At 36.2% G+C, this 17,989-nt stretch overlaps 1 protein-coding gene across 4 annotated transcripts in view; it reads left to right on the forward strand.

Moving 5' to 3' along the window:
* ALCAM (activated leukocyte cell adhesion molecule) overlaps window positions 1–17,989 on the forward strand; it is a 214,032-nt gene that overhangs the window by 34,471 nt on the left and 161,572 nt on the right. The window lies entirely within an intron of this gene.

Here is a 17,989-nt window from a genome sequence, read left to right on the forward strand (position 1 = left end):
GGATGAGTTTCCAATGAGAGCCCCCCTGCAGCCACAGTACTTGGTGTTCTCAACATGCCGAGAGCACAGGATCATGTACACAACGTCACAAAAGAAAAAGCACCTTATTCCCAACTTATTCACAGACTTCTATTTCTGGTATCTATATTCCCAATGTGTCCACATGTACACTTGGAGAAAGAAAAAAGATTTGTACATGATATGACTACATCTTTAGAAAACCCAAGTCATCACAACCAGAGCACTTTTAACATCTAATGAACCAAATACACTGATGAACAAAAATAGACCCAGAGACACTGATGCATGAACAGACTGTGGAACCTCAGAGAGAATGTGGGGGAAGGTGGGTGGATGGTAAGAGATAAACCATTGGCCTGTATGCATACATGCATCATCCCTGGACACAGACAATGGAGTGATGAGGGCCTGGAGAGGGGGAATAGGCTGGAAAAGGTTAATGGGGAGAAAGGGGACCTATGTAAACCTTTCAACAATAAATATTTAATAAAAAGAGTAAAAAATAAAAAAAAAAGTAAAAGAAAAGAAAAGAAAAGCCAAGAATAACTGCTCTGGCTGGGTAGCTCTGTACATTGAAAGGTTGTGGGTTTGAACCCATGTTGTGGTGTGTGCAGGAGGCCACTGAGCAAGTGGTCCCTGGAGGAGGGAGGCTCCTCAGACCTAAACACAGTCCAGGCCTCACCCATGATCCCAGGCCCTTCCTCTTCTGAGTGAGACCAGACCTCTCAGCTTCCTGTCAAGTCCCTGGTCTCTGAGTCATAAGGCCGCTTCCCCATGTTCCCCAGAATGCACTGCTCAGTAACCATCTATACTAATAAAAGGGTAATATGCTAATTAGACTGGGTGACCGGACATCTTCTGGACGTCCGACTTCCTTCAGGATAAAGCCATGGTGGTGGGGGCCGAGGCAGAGGTGGTGAGGGGTGATCAGACGGGAAAGGGGGGCAGTTGGGGGCCATCAGGCTGGCAGGGGAGGGCAGTTGGGGGCCATCAGGCCAGCAGGGGAGCGGTTAGGCAGCTATAAGGCCAGCAGGCAGGCAAGCAGTTAGGAGCCAGTGGTCCCGGCTTGCAAGAGGGATGCCCAACTGCTGCTGCCCTGTGGGATGGGGCCAAAACCAGCAGTCAGACATCCCCCGAGGGGTCTTGGATTGGAGAGGGTGCAGGCTGGGCTGAGGAACCACCCCTCATGCATGAATTTCATGCACTGGGCCTCTAGTTGACACATAACATTGTGTAAGTTTAAGGTGTACAATGGATTCATTTGATAAATTTATAAATTGCAAAAAAATTACCACCAAAGTATTAGCTACTGCCTTCATTCCTTCACATAGTTACCTCTTTTTTATGGGAGAACATGGACTCTGTTAGCAATATTCAAGTATATTACATGGTATTATTAGCTATAATCAACATGTTGTTCATTAAATCCCCACACTTGTTACTCTGATAACTGGGAGTATGCACCCTTTGAGCAACATCTCTCCATTTTCTCCACACCCCAACTCCTGGCAACCAGTCTACTTCCTGTTTCTCTGAGTTTATTTTTTCTAGATTCCACATGTGAAGTGAGATGAAACAGTATTTGTCTTTCTCAGTCTGATTTATTTGATTTAGCATAATACCCTCAAGGTCCATTCATGTTGTCAGAAGTGGCAGGATTTCCGTCTTTCTCATGGCTGAATTCACACACACACACACACACACACACACACACACACACACACACACACACCACATCTTTTATCTATTCATTTATTGGTGGATATGTAAATTGTTTCCTTATCTTGCCCAATGTGAATAATATTGCAATAAAGATGAGAGTGCAGATATATTTCTTACATCCCATTTTCATTTTCATTGGATATATACCTAGAACTGAAGTGAGATTGTTGGATCATATGACAGTTCTATTTTCAATTTTTGAGGAACTTCCATACTGTTTTCCCATCGTGACTGCACCAAGCATAATATATCCTTTGTATTTATATAATGATTTTATTAATGCCCTTCTGTAATTTTATAGTTTCAGAGAAGAAATGCAATGGTAATAAGAATGTTAACATTTTTTATGCCCACTTTCAGAGATGAGTACAAGGCCCTCTGGAGTTTGATACAGAGATAGAATTCTTTCTACACAGAATTGAAGAAATACCCAAGTGAAAGATTTTCTAAAGATGGGATGGTGGTAGTGGTAAAAGTGGTGGTAGGATTTGTTGGGTGAGGGAGGAGAAAAGAATAGAAACTAATCTATAATTCAGAAAAAACAAAAGGGAAACAGCAGTGACTATATAATTTTGAGATAGTGAATAATGAGAAACACTAAGCAAAGAGAATGATAAAATTAATATTTCTGAAACTTTACCAAACCTCCTCCTCAGAACTTGAAAATATATGGCTATTACAAAAAGCAAGTAAAACAACTTAGTCTTAGCTAACATAATAATTTCCTTTATAGTCAATAGAAAATTTCTGTCAAGAAAGGTGCTAACTCTAGACACTTGGTCATATTTTCAGGAATTTCCTGTACCAACAGTAAATGGATTATTTTGCTATTCTTTGCCATTAGGATCTATGTTATTGCAATGAATTTAGGCCGGATTGATCTACATATTTAAAATAAGACCTACATAAGCTTGAATTTGGCATTTGTAATTTTAAATGTTGGTGTTATTTTATCCTCACAGTCATCTTTGATGTTATAACAGGGCCATCTGAGCTGCACCATTGGCACTTTCAGTCTCCAAGATCACCAATCTGGGTCACCCAGAATTAGCACAAGGGGAAAGGCAGGTTGGACAGGCTGCGTTAGAATTCACAAAGGCAAGTTGTCTTAAGTTGTAGGAAAGGAGGTAGTGTCTGCTGTGATGTCTACCATAGAGCCCATCATAGAATTAGAGTTGGTTAAAGCAATTCAGGGCAGAAGAGTTAATGCCCACTTTTTTATACACATGTGTATGTGGTTTGGATATGTTTGTGTACCTCAATATTTTGATACCACCATGAAAGCAGGCTTTACAAACTTGGTTTGTGATCCACTGTTGGTTTATCTGTAAATCTAGATGCACACTCATTTATTCTGTTTACCTTTCTGAGGCAGGCAGGCTTCAATTGATTTAACAGCATGCCAGCGACTCAGAGACCGTGAAATCTAATCATATTTTAACCCATTTTTTAAATTGCATGATATCTACACTTTAGAATCTTCGACTGTGAGAAAATGTTTGATGGTGCTGTACTCCCTCATGGGGCTTTGTTTGAGGAATGCATAATAAAAGTGATGGTGGAGTACTTTGAACATATAAATTGTTATGAAAAAGTTAATTGCTTTCAACATTTTCTTTGACATCAATTTACAGAGAAAAAGTGTAACATTTCCCATTTATAGACCTATTTAAGAAATTTAATATTAGGTTTATCCTTGCAGTTTTCTACATTCTTGTGTACTCCTATTCCATTAATAGAGTTGGCAAACATCATATAATATTCAAAGGTATTTCTATTAGATGAACTTCGAACTTTCAATTATTCATGTTAATGGAAGAACATTAATGCAGATCTTATGAAATGACAGACTGTCAAGAAGATTGCAGGAAGGAGGAAGAACCAGAAAACCTAGAGACCCTGACCTGTATAAATTTTCTGCAATACCTTTGTCAACTTGGATAATAATTGCGTTAGAGGCCATGTGATCAGGCAGAATGCAGCTCAACTGTACGGTGAAGAGGAGGAGGGAGTTGGGAAGAGGTGATCCCCAAACCTCCAAAGCATCCAGTTCACTGGGTAGAAGAAAGTGCATCTGTCAGGGTATAATAGCAGTAGAAGTAACAGTAGTAGCATTAATAGCAGTAGTAGTAGGTAATAATAGTAGCAGTAGTAGTAATGGTGGTGGTAGCAATAGCAGTAATAGGAGTAGTAGAAATAGTATCAGAGGCAGCAGAAGCAATGGCTAACTTTTAGTTGACTGTTTACTATGTTCTAGGCACTCTTCTAAGCTTTTTACGTGTTTTAGCTCATTTAATTCCCATAATAGCCTTTATAACGTGTTATTCCAATTTTATATAATACTGTCTATGAGAACATTATTCATCAAAATCAGCAAAGGGCTAAAAGGGCAAATTGGTGTTGCAGTGCTCAAAGTTTAGCATATTGGTTGTGCATGTGATAAGAGCTGAACAGGGACATCTTAGCAATGCCGCCTTTAAGGAAATAGACATTCTCTGGGGACTCTCTGAGCTCCTGCAGGCTTGGCTTCTGAAGCTGAAGAGCAGAACATATGGAAAGCTCTACAGTCCTCTGTGTTTTGAGGCCTCATAACCTAGGAGAGAAATGAAGGCATAGAGTATGTTTACTATCAAGATGAAAAAATAAAAAAATAATAACATACACAATTTTGTATTGTAAACAGGAACAAAGGGGAAATCTTATAGTGCTGAGGACATTTTATGAACAGAAATAGGTTCTGAAAGAGGAAATGAGTATTTTCCCCTGGAAACATTTAATGTCAGGACCAGTGTTTCAGGTCTTAAGATATATTCCTAGAGGTGGGATCACTGGGTCAGATGGGAGTTCCATTTTTAATTTTTTGAGGAAACTCCATACTGTTCTCCACAGTGGCTGCACCAGTCTGCATTCCCACCAGCAGTGCAGCAGGGTTCCCTTTTCTCCACCAACTCGCCAGCACTTGTCATTTATTGATTTGTTGATGGTAGCCATTCTGACAGGTGTGAAATGGTATCTCATTGTCTTTTTGATTTGCATCTCTGATGATCAGTGACTTTGAGCATTTTTTCATACATCTCTTGGCCTTCAGTATGTCCACTTTGGGGAAGTGTCTATTTAGGTCCTTTTGCCCATTTTTTAATTGGATCATTTATCTTCTTTTTGTTAAGTTGTATAAGTTCCTTATATATTTTGGGTACTAACCCTTTATCAGATGTATCATTGCCAAATATGTTTTCCCATACAGTGGACTTCCTTTTCATTTTGTTGATGAGGTTTCTTTTGCAGTGCAGAAGCTTTTTACTTTAATGTAGTTCCCTATATTCATAGCAGTACAATTTACAATAGCTAAGATTTGGAAATGCCTAAGTGCCCATCAGTAGGTGAGTGGGGAAAAACACTGTGGTACATTTACACAATGGAATACTATGCAGCAATAAAAAAGAAAGAACTTTTACTATTGCAACCGAATGGATGGACCTGGAGAGTATTATGCTGAGCGAAATAACCAATCAGAGAAAGATAAGTATCACATGATAGCACTCATATGTGAAATCTAATGAACCAAATAAACTGATAATCAAAAATAGACCCAGAGACATTGAAGCATGAACAACTGTTGAACCTCAGAGGGAAGGCAGGGGAGGGTAGGTGGAGAGAGATCAACCAATGAACTTGTATCCATATATACATAACCTGTGGATACAGACAATAATGGGGTTGCGAGGGCCTGGGAGGGGGGCATGGGTGTGGGTTGTAAGAGATTAATGGGGGGAAAAGGAGGACCTGTGTAATACCCTCAACAATAAAGATTAAAATAATAATAATAATTTCAGGACCAGTAACATCAGTATAGAATTATATGAGTAAAACTTGGAGAAAGTAGAGGTAAAACTCTAGAGTCCTTTTCAGACCTATGCTTTTATAAAGTAATGCTAAGTGTTTTAATATCTCAGGACAGTCCTCATAATGAGAGAAAGGGATCCTTGAGTCCAAATAATTATGTCAGTTTCCTTCAGCATTCCACCTTAACAACGTTAAAGGCTGAGATAAAAGAAAAGAACACAAAAGTTAGAAAGCATTAGAAACAAATGTGCTTTATTCTCATTGTGAACTGATATGGTATATAATGTTCAAGTTTGTAGGTAGTGGCTCTAGGGTCAAGCCTCGGACTGACCTATGGCAGAGCCACATACAAGTCCCAGCTTGGAGGGCAGAGCCCTCCTAGCACAGTTATGCTTGACATATCCTCCCTTGTTCCTAGGTAGCTAATGGGCTGTGGAAGGTGCAGCAAGTGCTGCCAAAACAAGGCTTGAATAAAGAAATAGATTTGAAATTCGCAATAACATTATAAACATGTTGACCACTCCCCTTGTTTTGCTTTGTGTGATATGACTATAAAATAAAGCTTCAGCTTACAGGCTGTGTCACTGTTTCCTCATCTAGGCAGTGATCTACCTGATCCCAACTGTATTCTCTTGTCTGTCTTCTTTAATCCTTCACTGCCCCTCCTCAGGTTCACCCCTGGCTGTGCTGGACAGGGCTCACAAATTGTATAATTATAACTAATTTGCAGTGTGGAACTCAAAATTTAAACTAATATATTCCTCTCACAGTAACACTGCTATAGTTAAAGTAGAGAGGTTTCATACTTAAAACTAGTAAAATTACTGATCCATATATTATTGTTTTATGCAAATTATTAATCTAACATTATACTTTGGTGTTTGGAAAGTACTATGATTTTAATTCAGATTGTATTTTTAAATGCCATATTGTTTGTTTTACACTTGAGATGATTTACACTTTTCAGTTTTGTATTCTTCAGGATAAAAATGACTTAGATATAGCACCAGAAGTCAACATGAGCAAAATAAAAGATGGTTTTGTTTAATTAGTTGAAGAAAAAGTTTCCTCAGCCCCATAATTTTGGAACATATTAGGAGAAAATGTGAATAAAAATATGAAATATATATTAATGTTCATCTAGTATGTTTAATATTTTATGTTAGATACTCAATAAGAACTGGTGGGTATGTTAATGGAGATATTAACTATAATTTTTCCAAGGAAACATTTTAAAGTAAATGATCATGAATCTTATGTATATATACTCTTCATCATATGATAAATAATAATGAAAAGTTTATCTAAATTTAACATTTTCACATGTTCAATTTGCCTGGATTACCAGATGTACCAGTTAATGCAGATTTTTTCCAATAGATGGAGTTACACTACAGTATCTAATATATATGTTGATATATATATGATTTGATATATATGCTATTTTGTTGTATTGACAACAAGCTTCAAAACTTCATATGTCAAATTTGCTGAAGGTGTTTTTACGCTTAAAAATGTCAAATTTCATGACAAAAATAGAGCATTTGCAGGAAGTTTTAATTCATTACTTTATTTTGAAGAAAAGTGCTGCTGAAAGTTATCGTATACTTCAGGAAGCTTATGGTGAACATGCTCCACTTCAAGATACTTGTGAATGCTGGTTTAAATGCTTTCAAAGTGATGATTTCAATGTGAATGACAAAGAATGTCCAGGTCAACCGAAAAAGTTTGAGGACCAACAATTACAAGCATTATTGGATGAAGATGTGTGTCAAACTCAAAAACAACTTGCAGAAAGATTAAATGTTGCTCAGCAAACAATTTCCAATCGTTTATAATGGAAAAGATTTAAAAGGAAGGAAAATGGGTGCCACATCAACTGACTGAAAGACAGATGGAAAACCGAAAAGTCATCAGTAAAATGTTTCTTCAATCGCATGAAAGAAAGTCTTTTTGCATCAAATTGTGACTGGTAATGAAAAGTGGATTTATTTTGAGAATCCCAAATGCACAGAATCATGGGTTGATCCAGGTCAACCATCAACATCGACTGCAAGGCCAAATTGCTTTGGAAAGAAGACCATGCTCTGCATTGTGGGATCAGGAAGGTGTGGTGTATTATGAGCTTCTAAAACCAGGTGAAACAGTTAATACTGATCGCTACCAACAACAAATAATCAATTTGAACCACGTTTTGATTGTGAAACAACCAGAATGTGCCAGAAGACATGGCAAAGTAATTTTGCTTCATGATGACACACCATCACACACTTCAAAACCAGTTAAAGACACGTTAAAAGATCTTGCCTTGGAAGTATTAACCCACCCGCCGTATTCACCAGACCTTGCTCCTTCAGATTACCACTTGTTCTGATCGATGGCACACACACTTTCTGAGCAGCACTTCAAAATGTACGAAGACGTGGAAAATTGGGTCTCTGAATGGTTTGCCTCAAAACAAGAAAAATTCTTGCCCTGACTGGTTTGGCTCAGTGGATAGAGCGTCGGCCTGTGGACTGAAGGGTCCCGGGTTCAATTCCAGTCAAGGGCATGTACCTTAGTTGCGGGCACATTCCCAGTGGGGGGTGTGCAGGAGGCAGCTGATCGATGTTTCTCTCTCATCAATGTTTCTAACTCTCTATCCCTCTCCCATCCTCTCTGTAAAAAATCAATAAAATATATTTTAAAAAAAAACACAAGAAAAGTTCTATTAAGACAGTATCCACAAATTACCTGAAAAATGGGGGAAATGTGTAGCTGGCGATGGACATTACTTTGAATAAAGCACTTTTGATGTTTCTCTTGAAATTATCGTGTTTTCTTTTATTACAAAATCCGCATTATTAACCGGTACACCTAGGCAGTTAGGGGATATACTGATATTGCCAATCAACTGCCTGGTTCTAAATCAAAGTTTTAACACTTGTTAGTAATGTGTCCTTGGATAGGTTAATAACATGCCTAAATTTCCATTTCTTCATCAGTAAAAAATGTATAATGATAGTATTTACCTCAGTGTTCTTGTGATGATTAAATTAATTAGTAAATTAAATGCTGGGTGCAGTGATTGATGTTAATATGTCAGTGAAGATTATATTATATAATTATATAATTTTAAATATATCTGATAAGAACACCATATAGTTTAGATTAAGTATCACAGTTTGGACAGTTATAGAAAAGGTATTCTTGTGTAGTAGTCCTTTATGGTGTTAAATTTCTGTATAAACTTGCTGTATAACTCAGAATACAAAATACAAAATAGTTTCTTCATCTTCTCTATACATACATATCATTTCAGTCTTACAGACCTGGAGGATTATGCTATAGTTTAGAACACATTTAGATTCTATAGTGGACCATACTGACTTCTAGTTCCTGCTCGGGCCCTTAATAACTGGGCTCAGGATATGTCACCTGTTCCATCTCTGTCCTTCAGTTGTCATGTGCAAAATGAGAGGATTTATATTTAAATAATAGGTTGTTTGTAATTATAGATTTAACAATGTCAAGAATCTCTACAGTTGACAGTGTGGACTTAACACTGAATATGTAGTGTGTCCACAGCTCCTTATTGCAACATGTATTTGATCATTGTAGGTTTCCTTTTCATTACAATCTCTATATATTGAAGAAACACAAAAGAAAGGTAATTATAAAATAGAATGCACAATATTTTGACTAAAATTTTGCAGTCACTGAATGTAGGAAAATGATGTAGTATATAATGATCTTAAGCCTAGAATGGCCATATGCTATGATGTTATTTATCAAACATTATTCAGTTCAATTTAGCAAATGTGATACATACTATATGCAAATCATGCCCAATACTGATGGGAATAAATGTAAATAAGCTTAGAGAGCACGTTTAGGGAACTCAAATGTAGGCCACGCATGTGCGTGTGTGTGTGTGTGTGTGTATCTGTGTGTGTTTGTAATAAATGGGTTAAGAGTCATAGCGTTGTGGGAGATAAAGTTCAAGAATGTAAGTTGCAATTAAGTTGAAAGATTTGAAATCTAGGTTAAGAGTTTTGGAGGATATTGTGGGAACACATCAAAAGATATTTTAGCCCTGACTGGTTTGGCTCAGTGGATAGAGCATCAGCCTGCGGACTCAAGGGTCCCAGGTTCAATTCTGGTCAAGGGCATGTACCTTGGTTGCGGGCACATTCCCTGTAGGGAGTGTGCAGGAGGCAGCTGATCAATGTTTCTCTCTCATTGATGTTTCTAACTCTCTATTCCTCTTCCTTCCTCTCTGTAAAAAATTAATAAAATATATTAAAAAAATATATTTTGACTAGGGGAATAAAAAGGCCCAATTTTTATTTGAAAAAGGTAATTCTGATTCTAGTATTTAAGATATGTTTGCAGAGAGAGTTTGGAAGAAGAGAGAGCCAGAGGCAAACTTGATCTGATCCATAGCAGTGAGAATAGAGCTGACTTAAGAGATATAGTGAGAGCACCAACAAGATCTATGCCACTTAGATAGTTTTGGTTACTCTGGAAAGTGCTGTTTTGCATGTGCTGTCAGGCTAGTAGCCTGGAAATGTTGCAAAGTCCCTTTGGAGAGCATGTCGGAATGGTTGATGGATGCCCATTTTTTCATGCTTATTTACTAAGGGACTCTGGGCAAGGTGCCTAAATTTGCTTTCTCAGTAAACATGAATCACTTGTCTTTATCACTTTGGTCTCAGAGAGGTTTTAAGGATTAATTGGTTGAGATAAAGCTCTTTAGAAAGAAGAACTATGGAACATACAGTTTTCCTGAAACAAATAAATCTTATAGGTGTCTAGGACTATGCTTTGGAGATAAATTCTAAAAAGGCAGAAATTGTGTAAAGTGAAAGAGTAGCAGAGATCACCAAATAATAAACCTCCCACGACCAACTTTTGCACAGGAAATGAAAATTTCTGTCTATGACAACAGTTTACAGATATACACTTAAGAAAACAACCCACTGATTAGCCTCACATCCATATTTTTGCCAGCCATGGAAACATTTATTGGTTCTTTTATGGAAACCATGTAAATGACTATGTTGAATCAAAGTGACCATATGTAAATTATTTGTATTTGTATGTATAATTTTTTAGTTATTATTGATAGACTTATATGTTGTATTTTTCTACCATGTTTTTTGTCTTTGTGCCTCTTTCTTTTTAAATTTATACTACAAATTTGTGTAAATCAATATATCTTTATTCTACTGATGGCTTTTCCTTGATCAACTGTAAAGTAACATCAGTAGACTTTATAGAGAATGTTCATTCTGTAGGTTTAACTGTTATTCTGTGGGTTGCATAAAATTTAGTCAGAATAATTCAGTTTTGGGGAGGGGCCTGAAGTAAGTATACATTTACTTTGGGTTTTGGTATATTCTCCTATTGATATTCTTCATTGCATGTCTATAAGATAACCATGCACTCTTATGTACTATCTATGTGCCATCAGACTAGGCAGATGTGCTTGGTATTGCTCTTTGGGGGTAGTCTTCCACCTCTCCCGCTTGTTTCCAGAGTTGGCCCATTCCATTAGTTTTCATTTGACTCCTAATTCTTTACTTCACTTGTTATTCCCAACTTGACCTTGCTCATTCTCTTTCCAGGATGTAATGTAGACTGTCTTTATCAATGATTTCCATTGGAGAATACGTTCCTTAGGATGTCCCCTTAGGACTATAGGGCACTAAGTGGAGACTTCATCAATGATATGAGCTATCTTTTCTCTAAATACAGCACTTAATCTCTCATTAAGTCTTCTTTTCTTACTGCCTAGTCAGTTGGCATTGACATATACCAGCTGTGAAAGTTATTAAATTTTTCAGTTCAGTTCTTAATTTTTCCACTTATATAATTGAGATAATAAGAATAATTACTTCAGAGGGGGAGCTGTGAAAAAATTTTTAAAAATTTATAAAGCTCTAGCCCCAGTTTTTGCAACACAATTAAGAGTTTAACAAATTGGTTATCATCATCATTATTATTGATAATTGTAACAATATTATTATGAAATTGTCCCATATTGCTTCTCCTTCTGTGTACCCAATCTTGATAAGTACCACCACCATCCAACCAATTTTTAGAGCAGTGTCCTTAATTATCCTTAGCATATCTCCATCTGTCATGTTTCTCAATCAACGAATTTGTTGATTCTATTTCCTAGATTTCTGTTGCATCTCAACACATTTTTTTCCATTTCTATACATTGCCATACTCTTATTTCAAGCCACCATCATTTATTTCTTGAGCTACTACAACAGTTTCCTAATTCATTTTCCAAAACTTCTCTTGTAGACTCTATAACTTATTCTCATATTATAGCTAGAGAGATTTTTAAAAAATTCAAATCTGATCATGTTATTCCTTGCTAAAAATATTTCAATAGCATCTCATAATCTTGATATGAGCTAATAAGAATTACTCAGCACCATGCATACTTTGCTTAATTTGTCTCCTCTGCACCAAAGCTTCAGCTTTATTGAACTTTCGTTATTTCTCCAAATGTTGCCCTGCCCTACTTCCTTCCAACACCTTTAGACACACCATTTTCTCTGCCTCTAAAGCTTCTGTTTCATCAGGTCAACTCTTACCCTCCTTCTAGGGACTTTCCCAGAAGCATTCCTGATTTCTTCTTCCCTCAACACTCCACCCCCTGCTTACCAATTATTAAATCTTCCAGATTTCTTACACTACATTCACTGTTGTATTTACTTATTCCAGGTCTACTATTCTCTAACTCATTTTTAAGTTGCTTAAAGACAGTGACATTTTAACTTTTCACTATTTTGGCACAAATGCATGACATAGAAGAGTAATAGAAATTTAGTAAATAATTGTTGAATGAGATGAATGAACTGTATAGTAAGAAGGTAATAGGCTTTTATTAACCATTCAGACCTGAGTTCAAATCCCGCCTTGACCAGATGCTGACTCTGGTACCTTGAACAAATTGTCTAGTTTCAGGTTTTGTTTTGTTTTAAGTCAGGAAGTTGGGAGATAATTATACTCTCCCCCTGGTGGTTATGAAAGTTAAATAAGGTAACATATGTAAAGCACCAAACAGTGCATTTTCTATAAATGTTACTTCTTCTTTTCCCATTGAGAGTTTTTCTTTTGAAGTAGTAGTTGTGATTTCTATTAGTGTGAAGTATTCATGCCATTTTCTTGTATATTCTCCTAGGATATATGGGACAAATATTTTCCCTTCTTTGTGCGATATTCTTTGAATGATTCATGATAAGCTATTTTAGTGCCCCTTTTCTTTCCAGGAAGGAGTATTATATTCTTTACTGCAACTTGAGGAAAAAGGGGTGACCTAATGGTTAAAAGTACCAGAAAAAAATTGTACTTTTGCTGATTAATTTGAGGGGTTTGATTATGTGGTCTATCGGTGCTAAATCACCCTGAGTGAAGAGATGTGTTTCATTCTCATTTCCTCCTTTGATATATGGCTATGCTCATTCTGTCGTACAGAGGTCTTTAAATTCATCGAGTATAAGCTTAATGCAAATCTTGTGTGTTTTGAAAATATCTCTTACTCGACTTTTTAAAGGTAAAACAGAATAAAGGGGTTGAAGGGGTAACATCTTTGGTTTTAAAATATTAAAATGCAATCTTCACCAGCTGTCCATTTTAAAATTAGATTTCCGTTTCTCGCATGGAACACTGTCTTCATTGGCCAGCTTTAGTGTAAGAATTTAAATGTTCCAAAAACTTTGAAGTTAATTCTCCATTAAGAAACAGCTGAGGGATTGAGTATGACACCATTTCTCCTTGAATCTGCAGTCAAGCAGATGTGCTTCTTTCAATCAGTCTGTACTACCATGAGATTAAAAAAAAAAGTGAATGACAGTTCAGATTCACTCCATAGAACAAACTTTCCTGAAACCATGTATTGTGATGGTTGAGGAATTAGATTGTTTTTCTTCTGATGTGTTTTTTTGTTTGCTTGCTTGCTTTTCTTTTGCAGCCAAGTTAATTTGATGCATTAAGCCTCATCTGCCTCAGAATTTGAGGGTTTTAGCATAAAAGCTATGGACATAAAAGCAATGACAGGTGCAATATTATAAAAAATATATTTTGGACAAAACCTAGTGTTTGATATGTTAGGAATTAAGTTGCATCTTTAGTTTCTTATCTTTCCTAAATAGTAACCGTGGGGAAAAAAATGCTACTTTTTCCTGAGTTATATGTTTTATAACAGACCCTACAACATTCTCTTGAATTTCTTATTCATTATCATTCACTTACTCTTTTCTACCATTTTATTGCCTTCTTACAAATAACCATTTCTTACCAATTTCCATGTCTGTGTTTTCTTGGACAGTTGGTACATTCTGCTTTCTTTTGTGATTCTTTCTCTTTTTCCCCAATTCCAATCTATAGGAATTTTCATTTTTATAATCCTCTAAAAGAGATTGCTATAAGGTAAAAATTATGTGTATATATATATATGTGTATGTATATATATATATATATATATATATATATATATATATATATATATCAATGCACCCAGGTTTTTCTCAAAATGTAAAAAGAAAGTGGTATTATAATTTAAATGATCATTTAGTTCCTTAAAGGCTACCGTGAGGCCATGGAAATTAAATTTATGAAAGTGTTTAAGTTCAGTAGACAATTTGATTTCTTAATCACATTCAGATTGATGCCCTTTCTTTTCATTGCAGCATTTGAGAAAACAGTATCAACCATTTAAGTTTGGACTATATAATATATACCTAATGAAAAAAAAACAGGTCAGGAAAACATAATGGTTCTAAAGACCTAATGGGGAAATGAGGTAATAACTCAAGAGAGAGCTATCTTACATTCGCCTTGAGAACTGGCAAAAGAGGTGCCCCAATTATATCACAGAGAACTCAATAGCTCTGTGATGTTTCAGGGTCATTTTGACAGGGAGAGTCCAGAGATAAAGAAGGGAAATGAATATAAAGTGCTAAATTTTGTTAGGCCTCAAAGTGGATGGTAATAAAATTTCCTATAGGGGATTTTTAAAAAAATGTAGCATACTAGAAACTGTAAGTGGTCCCAAAGGAGTCTTATTTTTCTAGTTAAAAAGCTGCTACTAATCTGAAGCTGCTTAGTATGTTGTTAAAATAAACAGGTGATTATGAAAACTAAATTTCCCTGGAGAATGTGTAAATAGTAACATGCAAGTAGATATAATATCACATAAGTTCACATTGCGAGGAAGGTCACATATTGAAGATAGAATTCAATTTTATCCCTCCCAAATGAGCATGTGCTGTGCCTGTCACAGCTATACATTCACAGTTCTAACCATCTGGACATGTATATAGAATATGGGTGGACCAGAGAGAGATAAAACCTTTTTGTATGTATAAGCACAAATACAAAAACTTTTCAAGAATTTTTGAAGACTCACAATATTATTTCATATTCTAAAGTCGGAAATAATAGTGAATATTATTCTTTTCTGTTTATTAATTTTAATTCTTAATTATAGTTGACATTCAGTATTGTTTTATATTAGTTTCAGATGTACTACATAGTGGTTAGACAATTATATAATTTAAAAATGATTCCCCCAGATAATTCTAGTACCTACCTGGCACCTTACATGGCAGGACAGGGTGGGTGGGAAGAGATCAACCAATGAACTTCTATGCATATATGCATAACCCGTGGACACAGACAATGGGGTGGTGAGGGCCTGCTGGGAGGTGGGGGGACAGGACCGAGATAGAAAAGGTTAATGGGGGGAAAAGGAGGATCTATGTAATACTTTCAACGATAAAGATTAAAAGAGCCCTAGCTGGTTCTTTGGCTCAGTGGATAGAGCATCAGTCTGTGGACTAAAGGGTCCCAGGTTTGATTCCAGTCAAGGGCACATGCTCAAGTTGCGGGCTCAATCCCCAGTAAGGAGGTGTGCAGGAGGCAGCCGATCAATGATTCTCTTTCATCATTGATGTTTCTATCTCTCCTTCTCCCTTCCTCTCTGGAATCAATAAAAAAAAGATTAAAAAAATTATTGACTGTATTTCCTATGCTGTACTTTACATCCCTGTGACTGTTTTGTAAATATTAATTTGTACTTCTTAATCCCTTCAGATTTTTTTACCAAGCCCCCTCCCATCTGGCAACGCTCAGTTTGTTCTCTGTATCTATGAGTCTGTTTTTGTTTAGTTTGTTTATTCATTTTGTTCTTTAAATCCCACATACAAGTGAAATCATATGGTATTTGTCTTTTTGCTGTCTGACTTATTTCACTTTCATAATACCACCTAAGTCCATCTATGTTGTCACAAATGGTACGATTTCATTTTTTTGTGACTAAATAACATTCCTTTGTATATATGTATCGCTTCTTTATCTAATAGTCAATAAATGGGCACTTGGGTTGCTGCCATATCTTGGCTATTTGAACAATGCTGCAATAAACATAGGAGTATGAATGTATATATCTTTTTGAATTAGTGTTTTGAATTTCTTCAGACATATACCCAAAAGTGTAATTGAAAATTAGCAAATATTAAACACTTTTAAGAACTCCCAAAGGTAAGTGTTCCAATTTTATCATAAACAGTTTACTTATCTCACATAGTGGATAGAGCCACTATTGGATGTTCTTCCTTTCTTCTTCCTTTTTTCTCTTCCTTCCTACCTTTATTTCTTCCTTTTTTAAAAACTATTTTTTCATCTCTTATAAAAATGAATTTCTGTTACTTACAAAATTAAAACATATATTGTTGACATTTTAGATTTAAGGTAAAAGAGTGATTTGAAAATATTTGAAAGGAAAGTAGATATTATTTCAGTTGTATTAGTCACCTCAGTCAGCCATAATAAAACACCATAGACTTGTGGCATAAGCAACAGAATTTCTTTTCTCTGAGTTCTGGAGGCTGGGAAGTCTATGATCAAGGTGACAACTGTTTTGGTTCCTGGTGAAAGCTCTCTTCTGGCTTGCAGATGGCTGTCTTCTCATTGTAACCTCACATTTTGGGGGCAGAGAGAGAGAGGTATAGAGAGCGAACACTATGATTATGATGTCACTTCTTATAAGGACACCGATCCTATCAGAGCAGGACCCCACCTTTTCAAATTCATTTAGCCATAATTACCTCCGTATAAGCCCTATCTCCAAACACAGCGATATTGGAGGTTGGGGCTTCAATATATGGATTTAGGAGGTGGGGATAGAATCAGCCTGTAGCACCAGGATACACATGAGGTAATATTGTTCTTGTTTACTAATTGTCTCACTGGGAACATGGTGTACTTGAAGGTGGTGTCCAGTAGTGTTGAAATGCTCTGCCAAACAGCTAATTTTGGGCAACCACATAACCTCCCTGCATCTCAGTTTTCTCATTGCTGAAGTAGGGTTGACAGAACCTACTTTTTTGAATTGTAGTAACCAAATAAATTAGGTATGTGTTGCATCTTATGCAGTGTCCCACACACACATGGAAGGCATTCATGAAATTCACACTAATTTCTCTTCTAATTTCTTGAATTCAGTGGAAAGAGAGAAATAGGATGATTTTATAGATTCCATTTTTCTAAAAATACAGAGCTTAACTACAGAGCTTCTTGATGTGGATTACATAGGCTGCAATGTCTGTTAATTGGAAAAATTTTGTGGTACTTTCTGCTTAGTTGCATGTTTTGAGGAGATGTTTTATTGCTTTTCTTGGTTTCTCAAAGATGCTTTACCTCCGAAAGAATGAAAGCCAGTATACTAGAGAGAATGTGTTAGCAAGCTAAGAGGAAGGGACAGTTCACACATCTCTGTGGCCTTCTCAGATACCAGACATCTGAATTGTATTTTGGGAAGAACTGAATAGAAGTTGATTAAGGGTTATGCTCACTAAGAGTCCCTGAAGTTCCTTCATTCCACATATAACATGCAGTCTACAAAATAGTTGCAAGGAGTGAAGATACTCAGAACCAAAATGTGGAAAATGAGGTCTGCCTTTTGTTTTTGCCTCAGAAGTGGCAGCTTTCTCCTTCCCATTTTGTCACGGATAGAACACTTGCAGCACCTTAGACAAACCTTACATGATTTTCTTTTTTTAATAAGTGCTCCAAAAGTGTTCAGTGCCTAAATAGGTAATGTCCTTTATTACATTCCCAGAGCTCTTTATTGCAAAATATCGAGAAAACCATTTTAACTTAGAGAATTTCAAGGGCGGGGTCTGTACACTGGTATTCACTATAAAAGGACCTAAATTTGGCTCTAAGAGTGTGTGCTTTGAAGAAATATTACATCTAAACATCAGCCAAAATGAACTAACTACAAAGTGAACTCTGTGGAAGCTGAGTGAATTATTTTCTGGATAAGAGTATTTGGAATTATACATTTGAATTTTGGAAATTATGTGTGCCATAAAATATAATAATTTCTGTATAATACTAT

This window comes from Myotis myotis, unplaced genomic scaffold (assembly GCF_014108235.1).
Source record: "Myotis myotis isolate mMyoMyo1 unplaced genomic scaffold, mMyoMyo1.p scaffold_m19_p_2, whole genome shotgun sequence".
Lineage (NCBI taxonomy): Eukaryota > Metazoa > Chordata > Mammalia > Chiroptera > Vespertilionidae > Myotis > Myotis myotis.